Source organism: Bombina bombina, chromosome 1 (assembly GCF_027579735.1).
Source record: "Bombina bombina isolate aBomBom1 chromosome 1, aBomBom1.pri, whole genome shotgun sequence".
NCBI classification, from domain to species: Eukaryota; Metazoa; Chordata; class Amphibia; order Anura; family Bombinatoridae; genus Bombina; species Bombina bombina.
Window position 1 is genome coordinate 113,830,413 of NC_069499.1, and position 16,593 is coordinate 113,847,005.

Sequence of the window (16,593 nt, forward strand, 5' to 3'; positions counted from 1 at the left end):
TCTCCCTCAGATCTATGAGCATAACTAGGGTGTTAACTACATCATAATACCCAAGGGTTGGTGTGAGACTGAGTGGTGCGTCAATATTCACTTATTTTTATATATATATATATATATATATATATATATATATATATTAGGGTAACCCTGTTGTATCCTTACAATATGTCTTTAGGTGTTCAAGCTCGAGTTGACTAAGAGGATACAAGTGCCCATACGGAATGGTTTCCCCAGGTTGTAAATCAATCGGGCAATCGTAAATGCGATGCAGTGGTAGAGATTCTGCTTCTTTTTTACTAAATACGTCTATAAAATCACAGTATACTTCTGGAAGGTTAGTTGAGTCATCAGGCAGTTGTAGGCATATATGTTGAGTGTAACAGGTGTCAAGGCAATAAGTTGAATGAAGTGTAACTTCTAGGTTGTTCCAATCTATGATGGGTTGATGTTGCTGTAACCAATAGATTCCTAGAACAATGGGGAAAAGAGGGGATGGTAAGACATCAAACTCAATGTATTCTGTATGACCCTTTTGGGTTTTTACTAATAGAGGTATTGTTTGTGTGTAATGGGACCAGTAGCTATTGTAGAACCATCAATAACACGAATTGACACCGGTTTATGCTTTAACACAACTGGAATTGTATTCTTTTTCACAAGAGCACTATCAATAAAATTGCCATAGGCTCCTGAATCGACTATAGCTTCAGCAGACAGATTGACTTGGTCCCATTTTAAAAACAGAGAAAGAATACAATAAGTTGGTTTATTGGCAATCTTTTGAGATGTGTAAATATGATAAGACTTACATCTCTTGGATCTGTGAAGAACAGGGAAGTCCTTAACAGTATGGCTTGGATTAGCACAGTACATGCACAACTGGTTATTCCTGTGGCGACTCCTTTCTTCTGGAGTAAGTAGACCACTAGCAAGACATACTTCCATAGGTTCAACAGTGGTTTTAGTTAGAAATGGTGAATGAGTTGTACTTGGACAGTTTTGTGGCTGTTTGTCACTGTGATAGCGTTCTGACCTTCTTTCTCTCAATCTGCGGTCAATTTGTATTGACAAATTCATTAGGGATTCGAGAGTTTTGGGAAACTCTGTATGAGCTAGCTAATTTTTTACATTTTCTGCTAATCCTAACCTGAACTGATTCCTTAAAGCAAATGGGTTTCCAATGTGAGTCTGTGGCGCATTGCTTAAAATCCGTTATTGTATAGTAATATAGTTGATCCATATTAGTGAGGAAATACCCTAGTATAGGTTCATCATGTTCGAAAAAAAGAGTCCGCCCAGACCCTAGGTTCACCTCTCAAGAAAGAAATGATTGTTAATACCTTTAGCCTCTCAGTGTTCTAAGTTTTAGGCTTTAAATTGAAAAGAAGAAGACAGGCATTTTTAAACTGACGTTATAATTTTTTTTCGCCTGAAAAAGGTTCTTGTAATGATACAATAGGTTCAGGTGTGGGGTCTGGCTGGGATGATTTTAAGGCTATTGAATCTCTGATAACTTTCCGCAGAGCTTGGTTTTAAATTTTAAGTCTCTGAGTCCTTGCCCAAGCTGATCAACCCTTTGTGAAAGATTGAAAACTATTTGGGGTAAATCTGCTGGATTCATATTTTTTAGGGCTTAGTATTATGTAAGGAACTCAATGGGTTAATTTTGGATTGCAACTGCACATTAATAGGTTCTGGTATAACCTTTAAATTATGGGTATGTAACACTTCCACAGAAATTACTACTATAGATTTTAGTAAATTTTGCTACGTTTCTAAAGGTTAAATATTCCCAACTATATGTTGGCAAGAGACATATCGTAGTAACGGAGTTAAACTCTAAATTGCTGCAATAGATAAGTTACACTTTTAGGCAGAATGATATACAAGTGTATCAACTCTGTTTTTAGCTGAGCTGTGTGATACGTCACTTGACAGGCTTGGCTAGACAGTGAGTCAGAATATGGAGGCGGAGCCTCTGTCCGTTTTTGTAATAAACTTCAGGTAGAAATATTTATACAGCTTAAGCATAAGTGAATATACATACGGTAGGTATTGTCCTCAATATGATCAGTACTGAATGAGTTCTGTTTGCAGAGATGTTCGTAGCCGTTGCAACTAAGCTGCGGAGTAACGCTGACAGGTGTGTCTCCTCTCAGTATCAGAAGCTGTTGCCGACCAGTCTCCAGAAAAATTAAGTTGTAATCTAGGATTAGAAGTGAGTGATTTTGCTCTGTAGTGCTTCTAGCTGAAGCAGGGTTGATAGTTGTTGCTAGCAGAATGCTAGGAACGTAGGGAAAGTCCCAACGAGGATAAATTTACCCGTAGGTAGGAGCTTAGGATTCAGTGTCTAGTATACAGGAATCTAATCAAAATATTAAGCACCTGTAGGAAGGTGCCAAACAGATTTAAAGGGAAGTGGGAGGGACTAAGAATGGCAAGTAAATCCTGACATGCAATCCTGACATTGTGCTAGAAGTAAACTATTTGCTTGCGTCGGGTTAGCAAGATATGAAGTCTCAGGTTTAAAAAAAAAAATGCAAAGGGCTTTAACATAGAGATACATACATATACATGCAAATATTTATATGTATGTATATATTTTTATATTTCAGTGCATATGTATTTATGTGTTTTACTGTATATTTACTGTACATTCTTCACATTCCAATGTTCTTCACTTACAAGATAATGTACTTTTTATTGTAAATACATATTTATATATATATATATATATATATATATATATGCATACCTATACCTGTATAACTATTTCTATAGATATATATGTATAGTTATGTATTTTATATGAACATTATCATATATATCTATAGAAATATATATTTAATAATAAAAAGTACATTATTTTCTATGTGAAGAATATAGGAATGTAAAATATGTGTTTGCGCATCGTGGTCAAGTTAGTGCACATGAAAACGTGAACATGAATCATGAATATTTCAAATTCCAATGTTCTTTAGATTGAAGAATATGTTCGATTTATTCCTAAATATATTCTCTCTCTCTCTCTCTCTCTCTCTCTCTCTCTCTCTCTCTCTCTCTCTCTCTCTCTCTCTCTCTCTCTCTCTCTCTCTCTCTCTCTCTCTCTCTCTCTCTCTCTCTCTCTCTCTCTCTCTCTCTCTCTCTCTCTCTCTCTCTCTCTCTCTCTCTCTCTCTCTCTCTCTCTCTCTCTCTCTCTCTCTCTCTCTCTCTCTCTCTCTCTCTCTCTCTCTCTCTCTCTCTCTCTCTCTCTCTCTCTCTCTCTCTCTCTCTCTCTATATATATATATATATATATATATATATATATATATATAAATATCTATTTAAAATACTTAGAACATATTTCCCTATGTGAAGAACATTGGAATATGAACTATTTACAGTAAATAAATACTATAACACTTTGTTAAATATTAATATTGCATAAATATGATTTTTCATGTTTTCAGCTACTTGACTGCAAAGGGTTCCAATGCACTTATCTATGCCTATATATGTATACATATGTTTTTATGTGTCTATATGTTTATATATGTCTGTAAATACATATATACACATATAAATACATAGGTACACACATATATACATACAGTATATATACATACATATACATGTTTAGACATATATATTTATGTATCTCTATGTTAAAGCCTTTTACGGGCATTTTTTTTCTAACACCTGAGACCTCATATCTTTGAGCCCTTATAACTTTTGAATGCAATTTTTTTTTTTTAAATCATTTTTATCGGACAGTTTTAATATGAGCGTAACTATACTGTTAAATGTATTTTTGATGTGTTTTGTGCAACTTTTGTGTCTTGCGTAACAGTTAAACAGAGCTCTGAAGTAGCACTAACCAGGCGTGCACTAAATTCTATTGTGCTGAAGCAAGCTAGTTTACTTTCAGCTTGTAACATGTGCCTTATTTCCATCCTGCCAAAAGCCGAGAAATACCCCATATCATTCCCATTCTACAGTTAGAGCGCCACTTGTAATATAGCCCCTAATGCTCTCCTTCTTCTGTGCAAGGAATTTTATATTTGCATTTTACTAGTTCTACAGCTCCTTCTATTTCCAGACAAAGATCTGTTTAAAAATTAGCATCAGGAATTTATATGTTTCAAAAAATAAAAATGTATGCAGAGAGATCATTTAAAAAAAAAGGCTGAATTTATTAGTTTTGTAAGAAGTAAATCCAACCATTTTCGTAATAGAATAAGTACAGGACAGGCAAATTAAATGTTCTGTGGATATAAAACCTTTTATTCAAAAAGAATATGAAATGTTATGTGGCTAACACTTCAAATATGGTAAAAGTCTTATGATACATTATGTATGTGCTGCTTTCATAGTTCTAATGAGGTATATAAATGAGTAGATACAATGCATGGAAGATAAAAAAAAAGTGCATATAGGCCTCTAGTTATCAAACTGTCAACCGCAAATACGCTGGAATTCCGCAGCGTATTTGTGGCGAGGCTGATTCGCTGTACTAGTTATCAAGCCCTACAGCCCGGCAAAAGTAGAATATAGTGACGTAACATACGATCCGCCGGACTAAGTCCGACACAGATCGATGGTTACGTCACTACAGATGTTCCGAACGCAAGTTCGGCACAATCTAACTACTTTTGCTAGTTATCAAAGAACTAGCAGGTACTCTCGCCACTATTCCGGGCCAGCGTACCTGGTTTTCAATCCGCCGCCCTAAAGGAGGCGGATCCCATAGGAATCAATGGGAGTCTGACAGCAGCGAAAGCTCATGTTCGCTGCTGTCCGATATCCCATTGATTCCTATGGGAATGTCTACACCTAACACCCTAACATGTACCCTAAATCTAAACCCCCCTAATCTGCCCCCCCCCTACACCGCCGCCACCTACATTATACTTATTAACCCCCAAACCGCCGCTCCCGGACCCCGCCGCAACTATAATATATGAACCCCTAAACCGCCGCTCCCGGACCCCTCCGCCACCTACATTATACCTATTAACCCCCTAATCTGCCGCCCCCTATACCACCGCCACTAAACATAAAGTTATTAACCCCTATCCTGCCGATCCCGGACCCCGCCGCAAATAAATTAATTGTTTAACCCCTAAACCGCCGCACCCGGAGCCCTCTGCCACCTTATTTTACAGGTAAATTTGTATTTATTTTAGCTAGGTAGTTATTAAATAGTTAATAACAATTTAGTAACTATTCTACCTAGTTAAAATAAATACAAACTTGCCTGTAAAATAAAAATAAACCCTAAGCTAGCTACAATGTAACTATTAGTTATATGGTAGCCAGCTTAGTGTTTATTTTATAAGTAAGTATTTAGTTTTAAATAGGAATAATTTAGGTAATGATAGTAATTTTATGTAGATTTATTTAAATTATATTTAAGTTAGGGGGGTTAGGGTTAGGGTTAGACTTAGGAGTTAATACATTTAAGAGTTAATACATTTAATATAGTGGCGGCGCCGTTGGGGGCGGCAGATTAGGGGTTAATAAGTGTAGGTAGGTTGCGGTGACATTGGGGGCAGCAGATTAGGGGTTAATAAGAATAATGTAGGTGTCGGAGATGTCAGGGGAGGCAGATTAGGGGTTAATAAGTGTAAGATTAGGGGTGTTTAGACTCGGGGTTCATGTTAGGGTGTTAGGTGTAAACATAAATTTATTTTCCCCATAGGAATCAATTGGGCTGCGTTACTGAGTTTTACTCTGCTTTTTGGCAGGTGTTAGACTTTTTCTCAGCCGGCTCTCCCCATTGATGTCTATGGGGAAATTGTGCACGAGCACGTACGACCAGCTCACCGCTGATTTAAGCAGCGCTGGTATTGGAGTGTGGTATGACTCACTTCTTGCCTTTTAACTCCGGGTTTGTAAAAACCTGCAATACCAGCGCTGTAGGTAAGTGAGCGGTGAGAAAAAACTGCACAGTAGCACCGCACAGCTCATAACGAAAAACTTGTAATCTGGCCATTTGACAGTTATTCCCCACTAGAGGGCGTTAGTTCATGTGTTTCATATAGATAACATTGAGCTCAGGCACGTTAAGCTCCTAGGAGTAAGCACTGATTAACTAAAAATGCAAGTCACATTAAACCGCCTCGGCTGTGATCACATAGACAGACGGACTTTTAACAAATACAGCTGGAGAAATTTGAATAATCAAGGAGGAGTTAAGAGAACATACTATATTAGAGCCATCCAAACACACAGGAGTATTCTGTCTTGATAAAGGCGCGATATAGCGCTGAAACGCGTAGATCTGACCAACCAGTGTGACAAGGAAGAAAAGGCTCTAGCAAACACGAGGAATTCGTCCAAGAACCACTCCCCCCACGACCCGACTACTTGATTGGACCTCTGAGGACCATACGTAAAGCCTACATACGTCAGGGTAAGAAGGGACTGCCGGGAAATACAAAACGGCGAGACGCCGAAAAGAAAAAGGATTCAACTAACCCGCAGCAGAAACCTGCCAGGTAACCTGAACACCGACAATATTGAAGAGGAGGTAAGGGAAATCAGTAGTACGGCAAGGGGGAGCACTGCTTCACGCCGTTTGACTCACATGCTCAGATTTTGAGCCATTTTTAACAGTGACATTTTATACTATAAACAAACGCTCTGAACAGAGAGCATTTTTAACAGGGACAAATACCCTTGGATAAATACAAATAGTTGTGGCCACAACTCATACACCATATTATTCACAGAACTGTCATTTGACGACCAACGTATACCTATACATATTTAACTATAGGTTTTTAACCAGGATCATTAACACTGTTACCATTAACCCTAACATTCACAATCGCCATTGGATTTGATGTACATTTACATCTGATGTGCATTTACATCTGTTTTCCACATATATCAGTCAAGGAATATATATATATATCTTTTAAGGAATTGTCTCTGTATTGACATCAATGTTTATTATCCTACAAGCTGCACATCTATAGTGATTGTATACACAATACAATCACCAGCACCATTGCTAACATTAATGAGTTCTAGGAGATAAGTCATTCTTAGTATTTTAGAGTCGCTGACCTATAAGAAATATTTGGCGAGTATAACGTAACTGCTATTTAGCATTTTGTATTTTATGATTACACTTTTATATGGTTATCAATAAGTCTATGTATAAACAAATTATCTTTTAAATATTGCTTAGTAAAATTATATGAACACTTATCTGAATATATCGTCTCATTTCCAATTTATATTAATGTGGTTTTAATACCTCCAAGAAGGGCACCAAATTTATTCTATCAAGCCTAGTCATATAGTTTAGAGTGACACACATTGTTAACATTCGAGATAATAGTCTCATACACTATTTGAGATAACTATCTCACACTTCACTAGATATATTAGATATATTAGAAAATATATCCCAATCAAAGATTGGTTATACTATTTGAGATAACTATCTCACACTTCACTAGATATATTAGAAATATATCCCAATCAAAGATTGGTTATATATTATTTTGATTTAGTTATTCACTATATTATTATTTTATTTTATTCACCACTGACACCAATCAAAGATTGGCTCACATAAAACACATCTAACCACAATCCTACTCACAGCTCACACCAGAGCGCTCCCCTCCCCCCACTTAGCTTGTTTTCAACATCACATCTGATTTTGGGAGAGATCAGATTTAGGGGCAGCATAGTTGAGTCAGATATAATATCTCCACACACCATTTGCAGTAAAAATGCAAGTCTGTCAAAAAAAACTGAAATAAGGGGGCAGTTTGCAGAGACTTAGATACAAGGTAATTACAGAGATAAAAAGTATATTATTATAACTGTGTTGGTTATACAAAACTGGGGAATGGGTAATATAGGGAATATCTACCTTTTTAAACAGCAAACATGTTGGTGTTGACTGTGCCTTTAAAGGGACAGTCTACCGCTTCCCTTATTAAAGGAACAGTAAAGTAAAAAGACCTTCACCGCTGGATCTGATGGACGGTGAGTACCTATTTGAGGCTTAGTCTTAGACTTTTTTTTATTTTTTGTGGTGGATTTTTTTTTTTTTAGATTAGGGTTTTTTGGGCTGGAAAAGAGCTGAATGCCCTTACAAATGCCCCATTAGGGGCAATGGGTAGTTTAGTTTTTTTTTAGTGATAGGTTTTTTTTCATTTCTTTCATGTAATTAGCAAGAGTCCATGAGCTAGTGACGTATGGGATATACATTCCTACCAGGAGGGGCAAAGTTTCCCAAACCTCAAAATGCCTATAAATACACCCCTCACCACACCCACAAATCAGTTTTACAAACTTTGCCTCCCGTGGAGGTGGTGAAGTAAGTTTGTGCTAGATTCTACGTTGATATGCGCTTCGCAGCAGGCTGGAGCCCGGTTTTCCTCTCAGTGTGCAGTGAATGTCAGAGGGATGTGAAGAGAGTATTGCCTATTTGAATTCAATGGTCCCTTCTACGGGATCTATTTCATAGGTTCTCTGTTATCGGTCGTAGAGATTCATCTCTTACCTCCCTTTTCAGATCGACGATATACTCTTATGTACCATTACCTCTACTGATTCTCGTTTCAGTACTGGTTTGGCTTTCTACTACATGTAGATGAGTGTCCTGGGGTAAGTAAGTCTTATTTTTTGTGACACTCTAAGCTATGGTTGAGCACTTTTATATAAAGTTCTAAATATATGTGTTTAAACATTTATTTGCCTTGATTCAGGATGTTCAATATTCCTTTTTTCAGACAGTCAGTTTCATTATTGGGAGTTTTTACTGTTAGGGGGTAATTGGTAATTTTTTTAGGTAAAAGAGCCGTTTTACTTAGGGCAATACACTACAAAAGCCCTTTTAAGGGATATTGGTAGTTTAGTATTAGATTAGTGGTTGTTTTTATTTTTGCAGGGATTTTTTATATGGGTATTAGTTTAGGTTTACATTTTTTATTTTGGATAGCTTTGTTTTTATTTTTTTCTGTAATTTTACATTTTTTATTTTGTGTAATTTTAGCTTTGGGGTTTGTAGTTGTAAGTGGGAAACGTTACTCTCTGGATTTTGCAACAACCTGTTTAATCCATTAAGCATGTTGTTGCAAAATCCAGAGAGTGATGGTTCCCACTTAATTTTGTTGCTGTGGGTTTTTAGACTGCATATTTTTTAACCTGGTAACCCTGGTCAATTTATTATCTCTAAAGTGAGAGTGCCCTTTCCCTAAGGATTTGTATTTATATACATAGATATATAGATCGATAGATAGATATTTTATCAAAACATCATATATATATACTATAGGGTATATATAAATATATATATTTAAGAATAAATAGAACATATTCTACTATGTGAAGAACATTGTAATGTGAAATATTAAAATTTCATGTCTGTTTAGCACGCTTGAGTTTTTTCTGCTCAATTGAAGTCAATGGGGGAATATGTTAACGCGGTCTAGATATTCAAAGTTACGCTTTTTGAAGCGTTGGGTTTGCGCTTGTGTAAAACGTTTTTGCTTTAAACTTTTATTATGTGAGCTATAAGGCACACGTAAAAATGAAATTTATGCTTACCTGATAAATGTATTTCTTTCTTGACACGGTGAGTCCACAGATCATCATCAATTACTGTTGGGAATATCACTCCTGGCCAGCAGGAGGAGGCAAAGAGCACCACAGCAAAGCTGTTAAGTATCACTTCCCTACCCACAATACCCTAGTCATTCGACCAAAGGAAAGGAGAGAAAGGAAACAACACAAGGTGCAGAGGTGCCTGAAGTTTAAATAACAAAAACTGTCTGAAAAAAACAGGGCGGGACGTGGACTCACCGTGTCAAGGAATAAATAAATTTATTAGATAAGCATAATTTTCATTTTCTTTCTAATGACATGAGTCCACGGATCATCATCAATTACTGTTGGGAATCAATATCCAAGCTAGAGGACACAGATGATAAGGGAGGGGCAAGACAGGTAACCTAACCAGAAGGCACCACTGCCTAAAAAAAAACTTTCTCCCAAAGGAAGCCTCAGCAGAAGCAACATATCAAATTTAGAAAATTTAGAAAAAGTATGCATAGAGGACAAAGTTGCAACCTTGCAAACTTGTTCAACAGAATCTTCATGCTTGAAAAGCCCAGTAAGAAGAAACAGCCCTCATGGAATGAGCCGGGATTCTCTCAGGAGGCTGATGTCCAGCAGTTTCATAGGCCAAACAATAATACTCTTCAGCCAGAGCAAAAGAAAATGAGCCGTAGCTCTCTGACCCTTTCCCATAAAAACAGACAAACAAAACAGAAGACTAGCGGAAGTCCATAGTCGCCTGCAAAAAGAATTTCTGAGCACGCATCACATCTAGGTTGTGGAACAAACACTCATTATGAGAAGAAGGAATAGGGTACAACTTTTTCCTGACCAGTATTCCTATTTGAAACCACTTTATGAAGTAAAACTAACTTAGTACGCAGAGCCACCTTATCTGGATAAAAGATAAGATAAGGGGAAACATACTGCAACACCGAGAAATCAGAGACTCTCCTAGCAGAAACAAAACCTTCCAAGATAAAATATTTATATCTAAGGAATACATAGGCTCAAACAGAGCCTGATGCAAAGCTATAAGAACAAGGGTAAGACTCCAAGGTGGAGCAACTGATTTAACACAGGCCTAATGCTGACCCAGGCCTGACAAAAGGATTGGACATCCGGCACGTCTATGAGATGCCTGTACAGCAGAATGGATAGGACAGAGATCTGAGCCCTGAGGGTACTGACCCAAAACCCCTTCGCCAAGCCTTCCTGGAGAAAGACAATTCCCAGGAATCCTGACCCAACTCCAAGAGAAACCCTTGGATTCACACCAATAAGATATTTACGCTAAATCTTATGGAAAACTTTCTAGTATCTGGCATGTAAGCCTGAAACATGGTCTTAAAGACCGAGTCAGAAAAACCACGCTTAGACCAACTAAGCGATCAATATCCAAGCAGTCAGCGTTTAAAGAAAACCAAAATAGAATGAAGGAAGGAACCCTGATTCAGAAGGTCCTTTCTCAGAGACAGTCTCCAAGGATTGAGAGGAGACCATTCCTTTAGGTCTGCATACCAGATCCTGTGAGGCCACACAGGGACTATTAGAGTAACCAACTCTCTCTCTTGTTAGATACGATAATAACTCATGAACAGAGATAAAAACGGAGGAAATAGTTATGCAAGACTGATTCCTAAGAAAACAACCACCAGAACATTTATTAAGGTGGTCTGCGATCACTTGACCAAGAATCTAACCTCATAAACTTGGCAGTCTGCCAAAAAGACAGAAGCCAACTCCAGAACCCACCATTTTAGGGTTTACTTGGAAAACACCTCCGGACGGAGAACCACTCACCGGAGTGAATTATCTGTCTGATCAAAAGTCCAATTGTTCACCCCTAAAGAGTGGGAAACAGACAGTCATTGTGAGTTGCCACTGAACAATCAATCAACTCCTACAAGATGAAGGAACTCCGAGTGCCACCCTAGTAAATGGTAAGTCATAAAGATGAAAATGTCAAATAAATGACAACTGCGACAAACCATCAGAGTAAAGTAACTCCCATCAACTGTAAAAGAGAAATGCAGAAACTGCAGAGATTAATAATCCTTATGCCTACCAGGAATGTTTCCAGAAGCAAGCGCCCTGAGACTGGTACTCCTGAAAACCAGTACCGGAGGGAGTCTCTTATCTACTTATCTAGATCTATCCACTGAGACAGATCCGAACATTTTCCATTTTAGAGAAAATAGCAAAAGGAATGATATCTATGGAAACCATCAGACCAATTCCCTTCCAAACATCTGGTTACAAAATGACTAAGCTATCTACCGGACCACCAGAGATTGCTGATGGCCAGACAGAAGACGGCAGGAGAACAAAAGGAAACAACTCCTTGATTACCTGGTCCCAGTTAGATATCTTCTAGTAGATAGAGAATCTTTGAAGGTCCACAATAAATCACCCTTACAGATGGAGCAAAGGAACTATTTTCCAGAATCATTTCCCAACCATAGGAAAGAAGACTGGACAAGGTCACATGAAAAAGAGCTTGCTCGAAGGAAGTATGACACCTGATCATATAGAGTCCAGAATCCCCATTACAATATTCCGAGACCTAAAAGTCCTTCTAGGATGACAAAACTCAGAAACTTGAGAAGATACCAATCATGGGAAAAAAAATACACATCCTTCAGGTCTATGTTTGCTTTGAACAAGACCCTTCTTGAACCAAAGGAAAATGGATACTACATTGAAGGTCAGAACCTGAGAGAACTTGAGGAATACCTAGATCTCATTCCCAGACTGGAACAAATCATTCCCAGTGATAAAGATCTTGAACCCAGTTCAAGGAAAACCTCTCATCAAAACTGGACAGCAGATACTCTAGAAGGAAAAATCTGCCCATGGGAGGAAATCTTAGATTAAACTAAGATTAGTTGGATACCAAGACCTGACAAATCCTGCAGAAAAAGGAAAAGAAAAACTTTCCGATAGTCCTACTATCTTGACGTGTGGTAGAAGGATAACTCTGCCATACCAAATTCAGCAAGGTCTTATCTTTGAAGGGAAAAAATAGAAGCGTGGGATTGTAGAAACCTAAAATATTAAAGCTGCCACTGCAGAGCTATAACCCTAGGCTGACCCACAGGTAGGTTTCTCCCTTGAAAAAATCAGCCACAATGCTTTAAAAGATATGCTGCTTTGTTAAGTATTGAAAGAAGGACACAAAGGCCATTGACTGGGTTCAAACTCTAAACCATGAACCTTCAAACCACGCCTGCTAACCACTAGTCCACAACAGCCATCAGTGGACTAGCACAGCAAGTCTAAGATGACAATGCATTGCTCGGAAAGAACAATTAACCTCCAAGCTTTATAGACAATGCAATAGCACTTTTTATTGCAAACTTGAAAAGCGCATCTAATCACCCGTAAGGGTCTCAAGACGCTGCTTATTTTATCAACCACAGAAGGATGAAAGGCTGAGTGGACTTCACCGGTGATCGAACCTGCAACCCTTGGACTGCTACAGAGCTCAGCCACAGTATATTAGCATGCTGAGCTATCTGTCCTTTTATCTAAGGACCCGTAAAGAGCTAGCTACCCTCCATAGGAGTCTACGCTCTCTGGCGCCAGTAGAAAAGCTTCTACAAATTGCACAATGTATTTAAATGGAGTCAGCGACAGAAAAAAAATGTTAAAGGAAGTGAGACAGAGGGAAATGGTATCTTCAGTACCTCCTATTCCTGTGGAATCTCCATAGCACAACTAGAAACACTTCCACCTAGAAAAGAAAATCGTAGAAACTGATAAAGTTTACAAAAGTTGACAACAGGAGTATTGGTGTCATCCAGGTAGCTAAAACCTCCTTTAACAGTACACAAGGTGTGCAAGCATACACCTGAAGTTGTCCACTTCAGCATCAGATAAAGGAATTTTACTGTTCAAATCTGAAATTTCCATCAGGAAACACCAGCGGAAACTCCTCACCAGTCCAGGAGAGGGGGCGATCTGAGTAACAGAATAAGCAGAAACCTTACTATCCGAAAATGTAAATGTCCTCTTGCATTTTCTCTGTATGTAAGGAAAAACAGACAAAGCTGCAAATTTGTAAGCGAATACACTCCTCCAGGAGAATGAGAGGAACCGCAGGGCACTAAATGTGACGCCATAGAGGCTTGGGACATGAAAGGAGAAAGCTGTGGCAGTGCCTTAACAGCATCATCCTGTGAGATATGAAGTTCAAACCAATCTGTATATTTAATAGCCTTTGCTAGACCAGAGGTACAGAAAAATAAATATTTAAACTAAATCATAGGTGCACAAGACTCTCAAAGAAAATCCTTATCTCTTTAAAGATTTCATGAAATAATGGACAGATGTACAATAAAACAGATTGTACCTCCAGAGCCAAAACACATTTTCAATGATTCAAATACATTAATACTGATAATAAAACACAATTTTATTAAACCTAGTTCCCAGACTATATGATCCCTACTGGGACCTAATGACAACTCCTATTGAAAACATGGCCACTTATTTATGTGCTGCCTATAGCTGCTGCATTCTACAACTGCAGTGCTTAGAAGTTGAGAGAGAGGGATCTATAGCAAACATCCGGAAAACAAGGCAGAGTCCACAGAAACTCTGTGAGGTCTAAAAATGGTTCCGCTTCCGAGAAAAAGGGGACGGGCCCACAAAAACAGCATGGTGTGAAGTGCTTTACTTCACCGAAAAACTCCTCCAAACACATGAGGAGTTCCTGTACACAACCATATTTCTTTATGCCAGACTGTCCACAGTACTACCTTGTGTAAAAAGACATTGCTACCTGCGCTTCACTCCGCAACAGTGCGACATATCACTAGCCCCCTTAGGAATGGCGCCAAACAGAAACCACACTCTCCTAACAGTCCCTGACATAACTAAACAGAAGTGACTCAGAGGGGGATCCTAAACAAAAAACTAGAAGCAGCTGTATATAAATCATGCTCAGAGGAAATAATTTTACTCCCGTCCCATGGAACTGTAACCATAGGAGTACCAGGGATATAGAAAACTTTCAAAAGTTAATAAAATGACTTAAAAAGTACAGTTTGAACTCCATAGACGGTTAACCCCTTCCATGAAGAGAATTAACCCCTAAGTCTCCTCACATGCCATTAAAGTGCATGTACACTGCCATACTTATCCTTCATAAGGATATTTGCCCACATTAAAAAACAGACAGGGCTTAACCCCTTAAGTGCCAGCCTCCTAGCCCCAGAAGACAAAAAAGGCACTTACCTGCAGTCTTGTCGTCCAGCAGGAGGACGACTTACAAAGCTTGAGAGGATGCCACTCCTCACAGAGACCTGTAATCAAAGAAAGGATAGAGTAAACCTACTTATACTTTGTATACCAGGGCAGCAACATGTAGCAAAATGCAGTGAAGCCTCCTCCACAAGTTCCTAACTGCTTTAAATGCCACCACTGCCCTGCTGAAGAGACTAACATGGAGTACGGCTACACCCAGCACATAAGGGAAGATCAAATCAAGCTTGTGCAAGCTTCCAAAATAAAAAAACTCTTGATAGAAAAATCATTAACAGACACCTAAACATTTACTTCCTCCTTGCACCTAAGGCAAAGAGAATGACTGGGGGATTGTGGGTAGGAAAGTGATATTTAACAGCTTTGCTGTGGTGCTCTTTGCTTCCTCCTGCTGGCCAGGAGTGATATTCCCAACAGTAATTGATGATGATCCGTGGACTCACCATGTCATTAGAAAGAAAAGCTCATTTCTAGTGTAGTTAATGCATGAGCAGAAGCAATAAATAGCTCTCTACTATTAATCTAGCCCTTAATGTGGCTCTGAAATCATTTATCACTTTTACTGATGATTAATTCAATGGGGCATATGTATCAAGCTCCGTATGGAGCTTGATGCCCCGTGTTTCTGGCGAGCCTGCAGGCTCGCCAGAAACAGCAGTTATGAAGCAGCGGTCACAAAGACCGCTGCTCCATAACCTGTCCACCTGCTCTGAGCAGGCAGACAGACATCGCCACAATACAACCCGATCGAGTACGAGTGGGTTGATTGACACCCCCTGCTGACGGCTGATTGGCCACAAGTCTGCAGGGGGCGGCGTTGCACCAGCAGCTCTTGTGAGCTGCTGGTGCAATGCTGAATACGGCGAGCGTATTGCTCGCCGTATTCAGCAAGGTCTGGCAGACCTGATCCGCAGTGTCGGATCAGGTCAGCCAGACCTTGATAAATATGCCCCTATGGGGCCAATTTCCTATGATGAGGGTGGACATGATCCGCTGTAGTGGATTATGTCTGCCCTACATCACTAAATACCATCAGCTTACGCTGTTGGCATTTAACATTGCACAAGCATTTCTAGTGAAATGCTTGTGCAATACCGCCCCCTGCAGATTGGCCGCTTGCAGAGGGTGTCAATTATCCCGATCATATCTGTTCAAGATGATTGCTGTCCGCCACCTGAGAGGTGGTGGATAAGTTAAGGAGCAGCTTCTTAACTTATCTGACGGCTCACATGGAAACTGCTGTTTCAAAATGGGCCAGAGGTTAAAAGATGATAACTAAGCTGAAGGTGGACTTAGGTCTAAAACGCAAGCAGGAGTCAAACTGGGAAATCTTGTTTGGAATACAGAAGAGGGATTAAAGAAATGGCTCAGAGAAAACCTCTGTCTAACTGAGACAGTAGAGCTTATAACTGAGCCAGTCATTGCAACAAGCAGCAGCTGAGCTAATGAACAACATAAGAGTGGTAGAAGTTAACCTGGCAGAAGGCGCACAACAGTATCTGCTCCCCCTCTGGTGTGATAGCTTAAGGTACTGTCATAAAAGATATTGTCATAAAAAGCCTACAAAGATCCACAGCCCTCATGGGTTGGGAATCAATCAGAAGAAACATATTACAAGTAAACACAGAGTCCTGACCATGACAAAGATATTTTTCAGCTTTCCTGTTTTTTTGTTTATTTTTTGTCATTATATATTATTTTATAGTTGGGGACATTTTAGCCAGGGGTTTTAATAAGGAATACATTGTAAAAAAGAATA